Consider the following 18334-nt stretch of genomic DNA (forward strand, 5'->3'; position numbering starts at 1 on the left):
GAGTAATAGTATCCCACAGTATGTGACCCAATGTCTACAAACTAATTGTGATTATACACATCTTTACACTGAGCTCTATATTTGACATATGTGATACATGCCCTTCCATGAATGGCATGTATCACTACATATATACACAACAAGTTGTTGAAAGTCCCCTACAGAAATACTGAGCCATGCTATCTCTATAGCCATCCATAATTATGAAAGTACTGCCGATGCAGGACTTTTGCCTGAACTGACCCCTCGATTAGGTCCCATGTGATTCATGTTGGGCGATCTGGGTGGCGAAAAGATTTTCTCAATCTGTCCAGAACATTCTTCGAACCAATCATGAACAACTGTGGCCCAGTGATATGGTGCATTGTCATGCATAAAAATTCCATTGTTGTCTGGGATTGTGAAGTCCAATAATGGCTGCAAATGGTCTCCAAGTAGCCGAACATAACCATTTCAATTCCATGTTAATACAGTACACGCTGTTATAGAGCCACCACAAGCTTGCACAGTGTCTGTGTTGACAAGTTGGGTCCATGGCTTCGTGGGGTCTGCACAACCCTCGAACCCTACCGTCAGCTCTTATCAAGTGAAATTAGAACTCATCTGACCAGGCCACAGTTTCCAATCTCCAGGGTCCAAACGATGTGATCACAAGCCCAGGAGAGGTGCTGCAGGGGACATCATTCTGTTAGCAAAGGCACTGGTGTCAGTTGTTTGCTGCCATAGCGCATTAATGCCAAATTTCACTGCACTGCCCTGATGAATATGTTCGTCACGTGTCCCATATCGATTTCTGCAGTTATTTCTTCCAGTATTGTTTGTCTGTTAGCACTGACAGCTATGCAAACACCACTGCTCTCGGTCATTAAGTGAAGGCTGTTGCCACTGTGCTGTCCATGGTGAGAGGTAATGCCTGAAATGTGATATTCTCAGCGCACTCTTAACACTGTGAATCTCAGAATATTGAATTCCTGAGTGATTTATGAAATGGAATGTCCCATGCACCTAGCTTCACTATGCATTCATAGTCTGTTAATTCCCATCATGTGGCAATAATGATGTTGGAAATCTTTTCACATGAATCAACTGAGTACAAATGCCAGTTTCACCAATCCTCTGCCCTTTTATACCTTCTGTACAGGATGCTACTGCCCTCTATAAATGGGAATATCACTATCCCATGGCTTCTTTCACTTCAGTGTAAAGCTTCCACATAGTGTTTCTAGTCGGGCAAGACATTCGTGTCTTAAGATCACTATCTACTATGAGAAACTTAGGTTGCCTACAAATGGCTACACATCCAACTCCAGTCAGTCTCTGGGCTTTGGGTGGTGAGCAGTAGTGATGCTGTGGCTGTGAGCCCACCCATAGAAATGACATTTACAAGTCACCCACAGATGATATAGCCATTTGGAACCTATGTGATAGTGGCTTTTGGGACACACAGTTTGACCAAATCTAGATTCTTAGTTTGGAGGTGTGACTTCCTGGAAACACAAGAGGCTTAGAATTACTATGGATCTATAGGAGTAAAATCTGCATTGGGATTACAAACTGAGACTTTCCTTCATATTATACAAGCAACACCTATATTCCTATTTTCACTATTAGATCTATGCAGAGGAACAACCTCGGCTTCTTGTTCATTTGCCATAATTGTCTTCTTACGATTTCCCTTCTGTGCACAGTCTGTATTCAGGATGGAAAGTAAATGTGATCTTAAGGGAACCAAAACAGACAATTAAATTACTCACCTGCTCCAACTTCATGAGTGCACTTCAACTCAAACAGTGCTTCTACATAAAGGTAGAGATACTGGACTGGTTTCTTTATTATCTCCTCAATCTCTAAATGACCACGGAAAGGAGCTCCAAATTGAATTTTCACTCTGCAGCAAAGTGTGCACTGATTTCATACTTTCTGGCAGATTACAACTGTGCGCCGGACCAGAGCTCGAATCTGGAACCTCTGCCTTTCACAGGGACGCACTGTCCCAACTGGGATACTCAGTTATGACTAATGACCCGCTCTCACAACTCTGCTTCTGCCAGTACCTCCAACCTTCCACACTTCACAGGAGTTCTCTGCATGCCTAGGTTGTGGCAACTTCTGTGACATCTGGAAGATAGGAGGCAAGGTGCTGGCAGACATAAAACCCTGAGAGCAGGTCGTAATTTGTGCCTGGACAGGTCAGTGGGTAGAGCTTTCCCACAAAATCCAAAGGTTGCGGGTTCAAGTATGGGTCTGGGAAACAGTTTTAATCTGCCAGAAAGTTTCAAATAGGGAGGTATTAATCAGCCAGATACTAGGGCATGAAGGGATTCCAGTTAATGACTTGGTAGAGCAGCTGCCAAGAAAGACTGCAAAGTACCTAGTGTGGCTCAATGTTTCTTCCCCCTCCATATGCAAACCCTCTCACTGAAGTACAAGTCCATGCATAATTGGAACAAAGAGTTGGGAAACTGCACAGTGGGTTGGTGCTTTTAGGTAATTCTTAACTTAGAATCCTTCAGTCTGTTTTAAGTATTATTACAGTTTTGAGTACTTCATATGCATGTCACAAAATCTTTCAGTTTAGTACACAACTGTTTTCATGCAGATGCTAACCCTTTCAGACCCTCTGACTACAATTGTGTACATTAACTTTTAGTGTGTCTTAGCTGCAAGAGAAGTATTTTTTCCCAATGGTATCCTGAGGTACATTTCCTATGTTCAACCTTTTCATAACGTGCAAGTGCTACCAACTGTTGGGCGCAGTGTGCGATTTGGAGGGGGGGATGGGGGGGATTTCCCCCTCTCTGCATCAGACCATCCCCTCCTCTGCTTTTAGTTTATGCATCCCAACCTGAGATTTTTATTTCCCATGCACTGGAGTAAAACTTTACATATAATTTAAATTTGTGGAGCTGAACACTGAAAGTTTTTAATACAGTCTTACTATTAATATGTTTGCTTATTAATTTTGAAAATGTGTTATCTAGTAGTTATTGTTGTTGTCTTCAGTCCAGAGACTGATTTGATGCAGCTTTCCATGCATGTAGAAGTTAAGCATTTCAAAACGTTTAGAACTAAATCATCATTATCATGTTGTCATTGTTGCTTTCGTCTAAGGTGCGTCATCCGTTTACTTGCGAGCTTGCGAGGGAAGTAGTGTGGCAGTCATACCGCAGCAGTCGTACCGCAGAGTTGGGTGAGCTGGGGGCTGAAATTTCCACCCCGGGCTCTGACACAGGGTGGTGACCGGCCCAGTACCTGTGCGAACATTTACTGTTAGGCCACCTTTTGGCAACGGTATGGCGTGGACTAACGCTCCTGGGACGAAAGCACAAAGTAGTGCGAAGTGAGCAACGGTACTGGTCAGACGGGATCGGACAATCTGACCTCACTAGCCGTGAACCACGTGGGTGGAGCTTAACACAGGCTCCCCAGCATCGCGTACTCCAAATTAATTGGTGCCGTTCGTTCATTGCCTCGCGTCCGCCATACACACGGCGATCTTCACACGTTCCCGCTTCAGTAGCTTCATTAGCGAGTTGAGTGCTTCCAGGCCTGTAAGAACTACGGAATTTCAGGATGTCATTCAAACAAAGCAAAATTTCTGATTTTCTTAAGAGCAGTGCATTACCTGATACGTGTACGAACTCTGACAGTCAGGATACTAACAGTGGTGCTAAAAGAGTTAAAATAGACCGTGAATGTAAAAAAGAAAATGGTAATGATGGTGCTAATACAGGGGACTGGAAACTGTGATACGTCTCAAGGTAGGAATAGCAGTAACAGTACTCTTGAGATTATACTAGGAAATTGTGTTGCCTTATCACGGTTTCAAAAGTGGCAAAAGACTAAGCCGTGGCTGTCTGTAAATGACAAAAACTAATAATATGCACAGTGTGTTCACAAGTTCGTGAACTTAAGATGGAAAGCAGTGAACATGTGCGTATCGATAACGCGTTTTTAGCTGGTGTTTCTGCTAATAATGCCAAAAAACTAAATGATAAAATCGGGGATCATGCAAAGTGCAAATCACTCATGTAGTGCGTAGAAATCATGAGTGTAAAACAAAAGAAAAGTTTAGAAAAATGCGTCATTGAAGCGCAAAGTTGTGGGGAAAGCGGCATCAAGAAAAAGTAATCACAACTGCTTCGTTGTTCAGATCTGCATATGTAATAGCTGAACAGAAATTATCATTCAAATCGTATCCTGCAGTAATCGAACTACAAAAGCTTAATGGTTTATCAGTCGGTAATATGCTTCATTCTGACCATGCATGCCGAAATATCATTATGTTTGGTGGAGAAGAAATGAAAAAGAATCTTGCTCACTTCCTTGTAGAATCGGGTACAAACTTTAGTATCATGATGGACGAAAGTACAACGGTTTCCAATAAAACTTGTTTAATAATATATATACGTTTGTCATTTGAGGGAGCTGCTTGCGATTATTTTTTTGACATTGTTGAATTAGAAAGTGGGACAGGAGAATGCATTTTCAGCACACTGTTAGCAGCTCTTGAAAAGTATGGCATTACAAGTGATGAACTAAAAAACCACCTTGTAGGTATCGCAACAGATGGTGGCTCAACAATGCTTGCACCTTGCAAAGGCGTAGCCCCTCTACTGCGTAGTCATTTACATAAGGATTTAACTGTCGTTCATTGTATGAACCACAAAATGAAATTAGCTGTCCACGATGTTATGAATGATGTAGCAGATGTATACCATATACAGGTTTTTTTAGATTCCTTATATTCCGTGTTTTCCCAAAAATCAGAGACTACTACAAAGTGTTTCACAAGAATTATTCTAGCAGCTATTTTAAAACTAGGCCGTATTTTTCGTGTACGTTGGGTTGCTTCCTCATTTAATGCTGTTTGAGCTTTTCTTGAAGTCACAATTCTCTTGTCCATCTTTTTGAAAAACTGAGACATGATGGTTCCTGATCAACTCAGGAGAGATCTAAATTTGAAGGTTTACAAAAACATCTCACACAGTGGCTTTTCTGATAGTGCATATGCGTGATAGTGAGTTTTGGCATTAACATCTATTTATAAATAACTGTTTTACCATGGGTAATGCCACGGTCTAAGCTAGTAACATATATAATTATACTAACCCCCTAAGACATCCCCCCCCCCCCCCCCCCATTGGTGAAAGCACAAATCGCACACTGGTTGGGCGTCACTATGAAAATATCAGCAGGTCAATTGTAGCAGTGTGCAGCAGCTCGTGACCACCACAATACACAGATTTAGTTGGTCCGCTACATTCCTCAGTGTAACTGAATATTGTTATTGTTATTTTGTTTAGCAATTATTGAATGATCATTTTACTATTAATTACATCTGATAAATTTTTGTAATTAGTTATGTTAGTCCACAAAATGAAAGCAAGTGTACATAGTATGTTTTCCAAATGGGTACATATCTGTGTATGAACCTAGCATCTAAAATAAAAAAAAAAATAAAAAGTACCTAAGAGCATTACCACATAAAAGAATTTCCTATTCCCAGAAAAAATCCAGGTCTGAAAGGGTATAGTAATTGCCCATAGTTATACAGAAGCTAGAGGATTAATTCCCTCACTTTCCAGAATTTTTACTTTCAATAAAATATCAAATACCTTAGTCTGATTTGGGCCAATGGCCTTTCCACAGTGGTAACATTAGTTCCCACCAGATCACTGAAGTTGAGTGCTTTTGGGCTTGGCTAGCACTCTGATGGGTCGCTGTCCGGGTCTGCCAAGTGCTGTTTGCTAAAAGGCTGCACTCAGCTCTTGGGAGGCCAATAGAGGAGCTACTTGATGAAGAAGTAGTGGCATCAGTCATGAAAATGAACTATGGCTGGGCGAGCAGTGTGCTGACCACATGACCCTCTGTATCTGCATCCAATGATGCCACAGGGCTGAGGATGACATGGCAGCCGGTCGATATCATTGGGTCTTCGTGGCCTGTTCAGGCAGTGTTTTTTTTCTTAGTCTGATCTGGAGTGAACTGCAGAAGCTCTGCATTTGTCATTTGCTTGCTGCTGCTGCTATTTAGCCCTCTATGACTTTGATAAAGTGTTGAGGTGTCTTGTTCAGATGGAATTTCTGGTCTTGGCATACACTGTGATTATCTCTCAACAAATACTTGGATACTTCTCTGTTGAAAGTTTGGTCAAGCTCTTTTTTTTTAATACACTGGCATCTTTACAGAGACTTCTGCATGACATTGCATGACTATCTCAAACCTCTCATCTGGAAGATTAGGTAAGCCATCACAAGATAGCTTCTCAATCCACCCAGAGCTTGTAATAGGGTCTTTTGACATATGTATCCTCTTGCCACTAAGATGCCTCTGGAAGCAATATATCCCAAGATGTGATACAGATACTTCAGAGAACACTTTGAAGCCTTCTTCCAATATGACATAGTTTTATCATCTATCGTAAAATCTCTCATTTCTTGTTCACCTACTATTGACAACACTTCTTTAAAGCCAGGGACATGTTTTGTGAACTGAACTGCTTGGAAGTCACGCACTTTGCATCTGTTTCCGTAGTGGTTGGCAGTGAATCATGTACCTGAATGTCAGCAATATTTCTGTTCATAATTAATATTCACAAGAGGCTTCGAAATTCTACTGGTAAGGAAAAGTCATAAGCTCCGCCAACTGCTCTTATATGGGGAAAGAGATTTTCAAGGCAGCTCTGGTTGAACCTTGAGGTCAATACATATTTCAAATTACAATTATGATTTAGATATAAAAGTAACCTAGCACTGACCTTGCTGAGAAAAGTAATACCTTTTGGAAAGAAAGTAAAGTTTTAACTTTTGTTGTCCAGTCATTCTCAGTTGAGTGTAATACTGGCATTGTGTTGATAATTTTCACATTTCTACATAAACCACATGCTGTAACAACTTGTAACTGCCTATGTAGTACACATATAGCGCCAGTTTCTTGGTTTCTGCTTGTTCATTGTGTGCAAAAAATGTCAGTCAAAATGCCATGATGACAGTAGGTAGACTTAGATATTAATTTTTTTAACCTCCTGTCAGGCGAGGTGTTTTCTGCATTGATATCAACGCAATATACCAAGTTAATCACATTGCTTGTTCACATGATTGTTTATTGAAGTTTTAACAAAACATATTATAAATGGAAAATTTCTTTAAAGAAAGACAAAAATAACATACGAGCACCATAGCAAAAGAAATATTAAACATTCTGTTTCCTTGTTGTCAATGTTGGACTACAGTAACAAATGTTAAGTCGCTTTTTCACTTGCTTCTTTAATTAATGAAATTTAATAAACTCATTACAAATGACAAATATTTTTATAGAAAGGTGAAGATGATAGAACAGGGCAACAATGACAACATAATTCATTCATTTGTCTCATCATCACTTTTGGCATATGCCAACAAATGAGGAATTTTAATGCAGCTACAGCAACCAGTTTCAATGTGCGTCAAACAGATTGGATTTTGACACTTTTTGCAACACAATTTTGTCAGTCTTTTTATTACCATGCAGGTGTTACAACTTTTGCTCTTGATCCCAATTCCTTTTCCTCCATTTCTGCTTTCATCTTCTGCCTCTTTTTCACACATGGCCTATAATGTTGTAGTCTCAGTTGAAAATCCCTGTGAATTCGAGATGTCCAAAGCTTCCTTCAACCAAGTGAGAGGTAGAGCTAATGCATGAGACCGTTGTTTCAGGCATCCTTTCCTTCTGACACAATTCTTATTTTTTCCACAATAAATTACTTGAGCACTGACTCCACTGTTTTTGATCTTTGCAGAAAATACACAGTCCAGTCACATGAACGTGACCATCGCCAACATTCACCGTTAACATGCAATCACTACTTACAGATGGCAGGTGACAGTACTAGCAGTGAAGGGTATATAAAACATGCCAGGGATGCAGAAGTCAGTATGCTACAATAGTTGTAATGCGGAAAAGGAGCAATTTATCCGCTGCTCAAAACAACATGATCCTCGGATTTCGGGCCAAGGGTAGAAGCGTTTCCGAAATCGCTAAGTTAGTAAACTATTCACATGTAGCTGTGGTTAAAAAATGGCGTTATCCAAAACTGGCATTGAGGTAACTGTGCACCATGATCCACAGATGACATGGGTGGGCAACGGCCGCGGAGATGAAACTGTTGACCAACTGACCACACTGATGAATCAACAGTGTTCCTCGGCAACCAACTAATGAACGCTGCTATGTATGGGCCTCCACAGTAGGTACCTGGTTCATGCTCCTGTGCTGACTGCTGTTTGTCATTGTGTGAAGATTGCATTTTGCATGCCAGTACCACAACTGGACATCCACTGAGTAGCGACAGGTGGCATTTCCACATAAATCACGTCTTATGCTCTATAGGACGAATGACAGTTTGTGTGTGTGGTCTGTAACATCTGAAAGCAAACACCTTGCAACAATCTTCGGAAGTGTAGTGGTGCCATCCAGTATTTTAGGTAAAAGAATTAAATCTTTATTGTAAGTGACAAAGTAGAATGAAGGCCATCGCGGAATATTGTGATAAAAGCACTGGCCATCAGCCACACTATGTCGATATGTAGGGTACAATAACAGAGGTGAAAGTGAGTTGCGAAGCGAGGATAGCTCAGTGCAGTGGTAAACTGCCCTGCACAGCAAAGAATATTGTAGTAAGGGGGTTGTAGTCACCACACTCGAGCGAGTCTCTTTGTTATGGGCGACATAAGTAGACACCAGGTTTTAGAGAAACAGATGGGCAGTAACAGAGTATAAATGAAGCTGAATCTGAGGACAGACCATCATTTGATTTGGAGAATTGGTCATCGCTGAGTAGCCGGAGCACCACTGAATTGCGAGACAACTGGGTAGTGCCACCAGCACCAGCAGCCTCCATTTCGAAATCAGGCTGCTCTCTGCCACTGCATTGGGTCCTTTACGAGACTGGGTGAAACAGCCCGCTGTCCTGCTGTCCGTGCCCGTTGCCAGTGCTGAGACGATGGGAGAGACTGTGTCACAACACTAGCCGCCTGTCCAAGACCTGTGCAAGTTATATTGTTAAATTGCCCACAGCGTTCCACTCGTTCCCCACCACCTACGGCATCGCTACACCCTACAGAGTGGTCAATAGAGAAGACTGGAGCCCTTGGATTTTACTCTGCCCGTAACTCTATTTTGTTTCAACTATATTCCTTATCTGTACAGTTACCCCAACTTGTCTGTTCCTAACTATTACATAAGTACTGTATCAGGGCTCCACTGGGTCTATTCGGTGTACAATGACACAGTGGTGGTTGCTAGTTGTTATCAACAAGGGAGACTCATGGGGCAAAATATTTGAAGATACGAGACAACAAATTATTAATTTATTGGACTAGGTGTGCTGTAATAGGACATACATTTCATTTACTCTATTTAATGTGACACAGCCACAGCTGTACTGGCCTGATGAACCACTAGAGATCATGTGCAAACAGAATCTTACCTCCCTCAGTTATATTTGGGAGCCAGGTCTGGACCACTCCTTAAGCCAAATGATAACAGTCCAAGAAGAGCAGATAACTGCGGAATAAATGCTACAGCATGTAGAGCAGTCTCGTCTCGGAATAGGAGATGTCAGGTAACTGTGACTTTAACTGCCGCAGTTGCTAGCACCATGGTGATTCTGATTTTACTCTGCATAGTGTTTATATGTAAAATAGAGGGAAACATTCCACATAGGGAAAAATATATCTAAAAACAAAGATGCTGTAACTTACCAAACAAAAGTGTTGGTATGTTGATAGAGACAATAACACACACAAAAATTTCAAGCTTTCGCAACCCACGGTTGCTTCATCAGGAAAGAGGGAAGGAGAGGGAAAGACGAAAGGCTGTGGGTTTTAAGGGAGAGGGTAAGGAGTCATTCCAATCCAGGGAGCAGAAAGACTTACCTTAGGGGGGGAAAAGGGATGGGTATACACTCTCTCGCGCGCGCGCCCACACACACACACACACACACACACACACACACACACACACACACACACATCCATCCGCACATATACAGAGACAAGCAGATATGTCTGCAGGTGTGTGTGTGTGTGTGTGTGTGTGTGTGTGTGTGTGTGTATGTATGTTGGTTGGTGAAGGAGACCAGACAGCGAGGTCATCGGTCTCATAGGATTTGGGAAGAACAGTGAAGGAAGTCGGCCGTGCCCTTTCACAGGAGCCATCCCGGCATTTGCCTGGAGCGATTTAGGAAAATCACGGAAAACCTAAATCAGGATGGCCGGACGCGGGATTGAACCGTCGTCCTCCCGAATGCGAGTCCAGTGTGCTAGCCACTGCGCCACCTCGCTCGGTGATTCACTAGAGAACTGTCACTGTGTAGCACCTAAATATTGCGTGTTTTCCAACTACTGGTACTTTTACCAATAGGTACAATCGCACACTATCTGTTACTACACCCACTGGTGCGCTATGGTAATACAATGGTAAGTTCTGACTACTCGGTTCCACTACAAGTTGTAATTCTGATAATAACTCTCCTTTCACCTTCCTCAACCCCTTCAGAAATTGCTTGGGTGACAGCAAGACAGGGCTCAACAGACCATGTAGCGCCTGATGTACTGCCTCCTGCAAATCTGTTAGCTTGACCATTGCATAAAATTTGCTGTCACCTAGCGACTGCAATAACCTTGTCAAAGTTTACCTCGCACCTAATACCTGCACACATCCTTTCACTGTCTACAAATTCTGGTTCAGGGTACTAGCCGAGGTCCTGGCATAATTCACTACTTCCTTAGTCAGCTGGCAGAGCATGCATATGTTTTTCAGCACACCACTCTAAAAGGTCATAATTTGTGTGGAATGCCACTTTACAATCACCTTATTTGCTTCTGCTAACTCTCTTGTGGCTTCTGCCATTTCATTTCATTCAATTTGCTCACATCACTTGCATCTATTGTGCCAAAGACTGTCTTCAATATTCTACTGCCAGCATCTATCCATCCCTGTTTTACTCTCCAAAGCTCATGCAGAACTACTTCAATCACCTCTTGCATCTGTTCCTTTAATTGCGCATATGCCCCGAGCAAATACCGGTGTTCCTTTGAGACCTGTCTCTACTTCCCACAGCTAATCGCCAATTCTTGTACCCCTAAATTACTTCTTCCAGCCTCCTGGTTTGATTTCATAACTCCTATGCATTAAATACTAAACTTAAATACCATTTATGTCTAGAAAATACCACACCTGGCAGTCTGGAAAACAACGTTACACAGTCCCCGGTGAAGAGGTACAGTACTGCCAAAACTAGCTTTCTTCTCTTCCTTCACCTAGCAACTTGAGGACAGGTATCCATATCACCTCCTCTCCCCCAAGAAGCCTGCTGTCTCTGAACAGAGATCATTGTATTGTTCTACTGCTAAGATTACCACAAATAAATATATATGTCTATCCCTACTATTATTAACATTACATCCTACACTATACATATAAATAAACTGCACAAAATCAATACACCTGCAGCTTCACATCCACCGTTGATGTAGTTTACTTGATACATGCCCTGGTACTGTGTTGGAAACTTCTTTGTCTTTCTGTTTGGCATATATGGACTCGACATCATCACCCATTGGTGCACCTTATACTGTGGTAACGTCCCCACACCTCAATGTCCCTTCCTGTTTCTCCAAGCCGTCGTATTTGCTCTTTGCACCCTGTTCCATAGCTCCTTTACTTTTCTTGCAAAATTTCTGCCAGTTTTCTCATCAATCATGTCAAAAGATGATGGTATCTTTTTGCCATACACTACCTTGAATGGTGATAACCCAGAGCTAGAATGTACTTTAGAGTTATATGCGCTTACGACAAAAGCTGGGTATGTATCCCAATTGTTCTATGAACTCACTCTGTCTTTCCATTAGCCTGTGGATGTAGTGGACTAGTCCTCAACTTCTTCACTCTCAGCGACCAACACAATTCCTTCATCATGCCTACGTGAAGTTTGTCCCCTGTTCTGTTATCATCTGTGGCACTCTGAACTTCAATATCCATCTGTGAACTAATGGCTGTGTGGCTGTGATTGCCTGTTGGTCCAGCATAGGCACCATCTTGACATAATGAGAAAAATAATCTACTGTGGTCAGCACAAAACCATTAACCACTGGTGTTCAGCTGAATGGTCCTCACAAATCCACCCCAATGAAATCAAAAGTTTCTGTTGTTTCTGTCAATCTTTGCAACAATACCTGCTTCCAACTAAAATTGGCCCTCAGTGCACAATCCACCAAATTCTTGATGTATTGATCCACATCATTCTTTCTTCCTTTCTGCCAACCTTCTATTCGTTGCCCTGCAACCAGCATGGCCTGACAAAATGTGGTCACGCATCTCACTCACGTAATGCTTCCAATTTTAACTTGGCCGGCACCACCACTCGTGCCCCTATCTTTGTTTCTCTGCAGAATAATCCATCATGCATACCACTTTTCTGCTGTTTCTATACTGCCTACGTATCTTGTCAGTGTTCTGTGCTGCTCGCCATTCCGCATGATCATTACCCAGTGCTTGTATTAAAGTTGTCTTTCTGCTTAGCCCATCCACACTACCGTGTTTCCTTCCTGGCGTGTGGATTACTTCACACTCAAATTCACCGAGTTTCAATGCCCATCTCATTTTTTAATCTACTAGATGGTTCCTTCAAGCCTAGTAACCACTTTAAAGTTGCATGGTCTGTTATCACCTGCAGCCTTCAATTGTCTTGATGCAAACGCAACAGTATGTTCTTGACTATTGACCTGGTTCAAAACACAGCCAAGGGCATAGTTCTAAGCATCACATGATAATATAATTTTTTTCTGAAAGTCTGGAAACACCAAAACTGGACTGGATGTCAACATCATGTTTAACTTGATCAAATGCTCCCTAATATTCCTCCGATCACACAAAATTAACTCCTTTCTTCAACAATTGCTAAGCGGTCTTGCAGTCATGAACTTTCTATGATAATTCATAAGACAGAAGAAAGATTTAACTCCCTGGTAGTTCGTGGTACTGGAAAATCTCGCACTGCTCGCACCAAACTCTGATCAATCATTACCCCATCCTTACTTATGATCTGGCTAAATAAATAGTTTAATTCCTCCAGCACAAAGTAACATTTTTCAGCATTGAGTGTGACACGTGCTACCCATAATCTGCTAAATACTTCTTTTAGATGTTGTCTATGTTCCTACATACCCCTTGAATGGATGATCATGTCATCATGAGATACTAAACAACGGCAAGGTTTCAATCCTCTCAGTACTCCATCTAGCAATCACTGGAATGTCACCGGCGCATTTTTCAACCCAAAAGGCATCCTCCTATATTGGCAGTGTCCCCCATTTGGTGAGAAAGCTGTTTTTGGTCTATCTTCAGGTGCCACTGTAACTAATGTCATCTAATTGTTGATCTATGAGTTCTCCTGAAACTGGTTGCAACAACTATGGTATTCCATATGGTCTTTGGTATACCAGTGCTTCATTTCCTGTTGGAATCCTGTGTTGTGTTACTGGCGGGGCAGGCAATGGCCCTCTCGGAAAAAACAGATTCTGGAATTCTAGTAATAGGTCATCTAACTGTGCTCTTTCTGCTCATTTCAAATGCTTCAACTTCTCATTAAATGCAGTCCTAGCAGCACCTGTGCCCCCTTATAGCTCATACTTCCTGTGTGGCAACCTTCTTCATCAAGAATCTCTAGTGTAGCTAATAATGCTCTTCCCCCCCCCCCCCTCCCTCCAACAACTTTACATCTTCAGCACCAAAATTACCCACACTCATGGGTATCACCTTTCCTCTAAGCATACAATACTATGTTTCACCAAACAACACTCTGTATCTAATACTTGACTATCATCCAACAGCTCTACAACACATATCACACTTACTGGTAAGTTTGGTTCCCTGTTCACTCATTGTGATCTAGTGCCTTTCGACACTAAATCATGTGAATCAAGGTTGGTTGTTGTGGAGGAGGAGACCAGACTGCGAGGTCATCGGTCTCATAGGATTAGGGAAGGACAGGGAAGGAAGTCGGCCGTGCCCTTTCAAAGGAACCATCCCGGCATTTGCCTGGAGCGATTTAGGGAAATCATGGAAAACCTAAATTAGGACAGCCGGACACCATGTGAATCAAGCCTTAATGCTATTGCTTGTGGTTTAACTAGACCGTCTTGTATACTAGACACTCCTCACAGCAGGTTTACACTGACAACAGGTTACCCAAGTCACATTGTCTTCCCACTCAGTTCCACTAAACCTTGTTGAAGGTCAATTATGGCAGAATCCTGCTGCAGAAAATCTGACCCTGGGATCATGCTATACCCCTCGCTTACATGAGACATCACTTCCACACACTGCTTAAACTTGGTTGTTGTATAAAAATGCAATTAATTTGGCGAGGGAGAAAGGTATGTCGATAATATCATAATAAACAGTGCTTGTCAATTGGTAATTTTTTTTTCCTTTTACACAAGCACCATGCCAGACATGACAACAGGTACTGCTTTCTATCTTCTGCAACATGAAATAGAAATATTTAGTCTTTAAGGTTCTGCTCCTATTAACGATAATTACCTCTTCTCTTTCATAGTACACCAATGTCAATGACGATAAGGTGGTTGTCTTCTTGAAGATTATTCTCGTGCATCTGAAGATTTGCTGCAATGGTTGATGTTGCCCTTGTTAGACACATGTAGAATGATATAAGTCTGTACACCATGGCAGGAAAAAAAAAAAAAAAAGGGAAATGATCGTACGGCATTGTCGGCCGGAAGGCTCCATGTGGGGGAGTTCAGCCACCGTATTGCAAGTCTCTCTTAGTTGACGCCACTTCGCCGACTTGCGTGTCAACGATGATGAAAATAATGATGAAGGACACACAATAACCAGTCCCCTGCCAGGAATCAAACCTGGACCCACTGTGTGGTAGGCGGAAACGCTACCGCTACGCTACGGAGGTGGACTAGATGAGAACAGAAGAGCTATGTTACAAGCATTAAATCAAGATAGGTGGTGGTAAAAAATCTGAGGGTATATCATTTTCAATTTTTCCACTGCCCTCTCAGATTACATGTGCAGTAATGTGAATTAATATACCTTTAGCGCATTCAACTGCTGCCTGTATAAATTAATATATCTCATTTGTTTATGCAGATAAATCTTATAGGTACCTAAACATTGCTCAAACTGAAAAATTCACCACTACTGACCCCAACGATTGTCCCCTACCCCACATAAATGTTATCATGGTAGGTTCCACTGCCTCCTATCCACTAATTCTCTCAAGGCAACTGACACTCATGCTCCTGTGTCCAACAATACTTTATACATTCTTCTATCCCCAATACCACTATGGCACATTCTGCCACAGTGTTTGTTCTTACTAAACTTATTCCTACTGGGAACTCCTGTTGACGGCCCTTTTAAGTTTAACGGACCCTTCCTAATCCCTGGACTACACTTACCACTATCCCTATAACGTTTCCGTTGACCAAAACCTCCTCTACTGCCATTTATACCAAATTGTTGGCGACCCTGTTACTCCAGTTGTGCTGTGGATTCCGTAATTGGTAACATGGTCTTTTTACAGATCCCGTTCGATTACAATTAGAATACTTAAATTCAATGTAAATACCTGTTTCCACTCTCTTACCCTGTCAACCTATCAATTTTTTCATTTTCCAAAGTTAACCAAGGGATCACCAATTTAGTATTGGAGGGCAGCGTGGAGGGTAAAAATCGTAGAGGGAGACCAAGAGATGAAGACACTAAGCAGATTCAGAAGGATGTAGGCTGCAGTAGGTACTGGGAGATGAAAAAGCTTGCACAGGATAGAGTAGCATGGAGAGCTGCATCAAACCAGTCTCAGGACTGAAGACAACAACAACAACATGTACTTTTAATAAATTTAACATATACAAAATAACTAATCTTGACTTTTGTGGCCAAGTACTAACAAAACTGAAATCTAACAGACATTTTTACTTAATCTGATCTAACAGTCCCTATTAAGACTTTCATTTATAGAGTAGAAGGAGTTACCTACCAAAAAGTCTTTCAAATGATGTCTAAAATGTGCTTTATCTGAAACAAAGTTTTTAATGGTTGCCGACAATTTATTGAAAAAATGTGTCCCTGAATAATGGACCCCTTTTTGGACCAAGGTAATTGATTTAGGTATTTATGTAGATTGTTGTTAATCCTAGTATTGATACTATGCACTTAGCCACTGGTTGGAAGTAGACACACATTATTTGCAACAAATTTCATTAAGGAATAAATATATTAAGAAGCAGTGGTTAGAATACCCAGTTCCTCGAACAGGCGAAAAGTGATGTTTTTGAATATACACCACAAGTGAGTCCTATTACACACATTTGCACTCAAAAAACTTTTGCTCAGTTTGATGAGTTCCCCCAAAATATGATCCTATATGTCATAATTGAATCAAAGTAAGCAAGGTATGCAAGATTTTTTTTATCTTTATATCTCCTACATCTGACATCAATTACATTGCAAATACAGACTTGTTTAGACACTTCAGCAATTTTGTGGTATGTCCTTCCCAATTGACTTTATTATCAAGTTGAAGTCCCAGAAATTTAATGCTGTCAACCTCTTCTATCTGCATGTCTTCATATGTTATATACCTGCTGGAAGGAAATTTTCACAGGTTCTGAACTGCATATAGTGGGCCTTTTCAAAGTTCAATGACAGTGAATTAGCTTTAAACCATTTATTAACATCAGTGAAAATTTTATAACGGCCATTTCTAAATCTGTACTTCACTTGCTATTTTTTGCAATGCTTGTATCATCTGCGAACAAACTTGGCAATGTAACAGATGAGAGATCATTAACGTACACAAGCAAAAGCCATGAACTGAAATGGAACCTTGAGGAGCACCACATGTAATTAGTTTCCAATCAGATGAAGACTGATTGCTTACACCATATGTATTTCACGACGACACCCTTTGTTTCCTGTTAGTTAGGTATAACTCTAATTTACTTAAGAGAATGTTGTGATTCACAAAGTCAAAGGCTTTTGACACACCACAGAAAATCCCAGTAGCCTTTAATTTGTTATCTAATGAATTAAATAGTTTCTCACTGTACATGCACATAGCCATCTCTATATCAGAACCCTTAATGAACCCGAACTGTGACTTGGACATTATATTATTTGCAGTCAGATGGTTAAGAAGACACTTCAACATATCTTTTCAAATATTTTTGAAAAAGCTCAATAGTCTGATGGTATCTCTTTGCCCCTCTTCTTGTAAAGAGGCTTAACTTCAGCATATTTTAGGTAGTCTGCAAATGTTCCACTGATAGGTTGGTTACACAAATAACTTAAAGTAGAACTCAATTCGCATAAACACTCTTTGATTAACTTCATTGACATGTTATCATAACCACTAAAATACTTCGATTTTTAGAATTTTATGATGGGAGAAGTTAGTGTCATTTCCATTTTACTGAAGTTATTTGTAGGGACTGGTTACCCCAAACTATCAGTGACAGAAACAAAGAACTTTTTTTTTTTTTTAAGAAGTTTGCCACACTACATGCACTTGTTACCAATGTCTCATTTATTTTTAGAGCTATCTCTTCCATTCTGGCCCCACCTGTCTGTCTTCACTATATCCTACATAGTTTTTTTATTTTGTCGCCTGTTGTAGTTATCTTTTTCTCATAATAAAGTTGCTTAGATTTCTGGATTACTTACTTCAATACTCTGCAGTATTCTTTGGAATGCATTACAATGCTGTCACCACAGCTGTTCCTAGATAGTAAATAAAGTTTCCTTTTTGTCCCACATGATACCTTTATTCCTTGTGTAATCATTGGTATATTTTTAGACTTGTGTCCATTAATGATCCTCATGGCTCTCTTCTGGATTCTGAAAGTGCTCAGGGCAGTTTTAGAATTTCCTCAGGATATTACACTACATTTTAGGTGGGCCTGTATGTATGCAGAGTATGCACTTGTTACCGTTTCCTAGCTATCACGATTTCAGCACTTGGTGCATAGCATAGCATTCAGTACTTATTCTGGCATTTACCTTTTCAGTATGTTTATTCCATTTCAAGATACCTTGTACCCACAGACCCAGGAATTTGAACACAGCATTAGTAACTATTGTTTGGTTATTTACTGTCACAGGGGGGCTGAGAGGGATTTGCAACTTGTTCATGGAAATAGTCTTTTTAGTGTTGATGGTTAATCTATGGTTTGTAGCCCAGTTGCTGAGTTGTTCAGTAGCCAAGTTCACACCTTTTTGAACAGTCTCTGTGTCTCCTTTGAGGAGAACAGATGTG

General features: G+C 41.0%; 1 protein-coding gene across 1 annotated transcript in view; it reads right to left on the reverse strand.

Moving 5' to 3' along the window:
- LOC124606753 (transmembrane protein 237-like) overlaps positions 1–18334 on the reverse strand; it is a 70537-nt gene that overhangs the window by 17478 nt on the left and 34725 nt on the right. The gene's annotated exons all lie outside the window — the stretch shown is intronic.

The sequence above is a fragment of the Schistocerca americana genome, chromosome 3, assembly GCF_021461395.2.
Source record: "Schistocerca americana isolate TAMUIC-IGC-003095 chromosome 3, iqSchAmer2.1, whole genome shotgun sequence".
Taxonomy (NCBI): domain Eukaryota; kingdom Metazoa; phylum Arthropoda; class Insecta; order Orthoptera; family Acrididae; genus Schistocerca; species Schistocerca americana.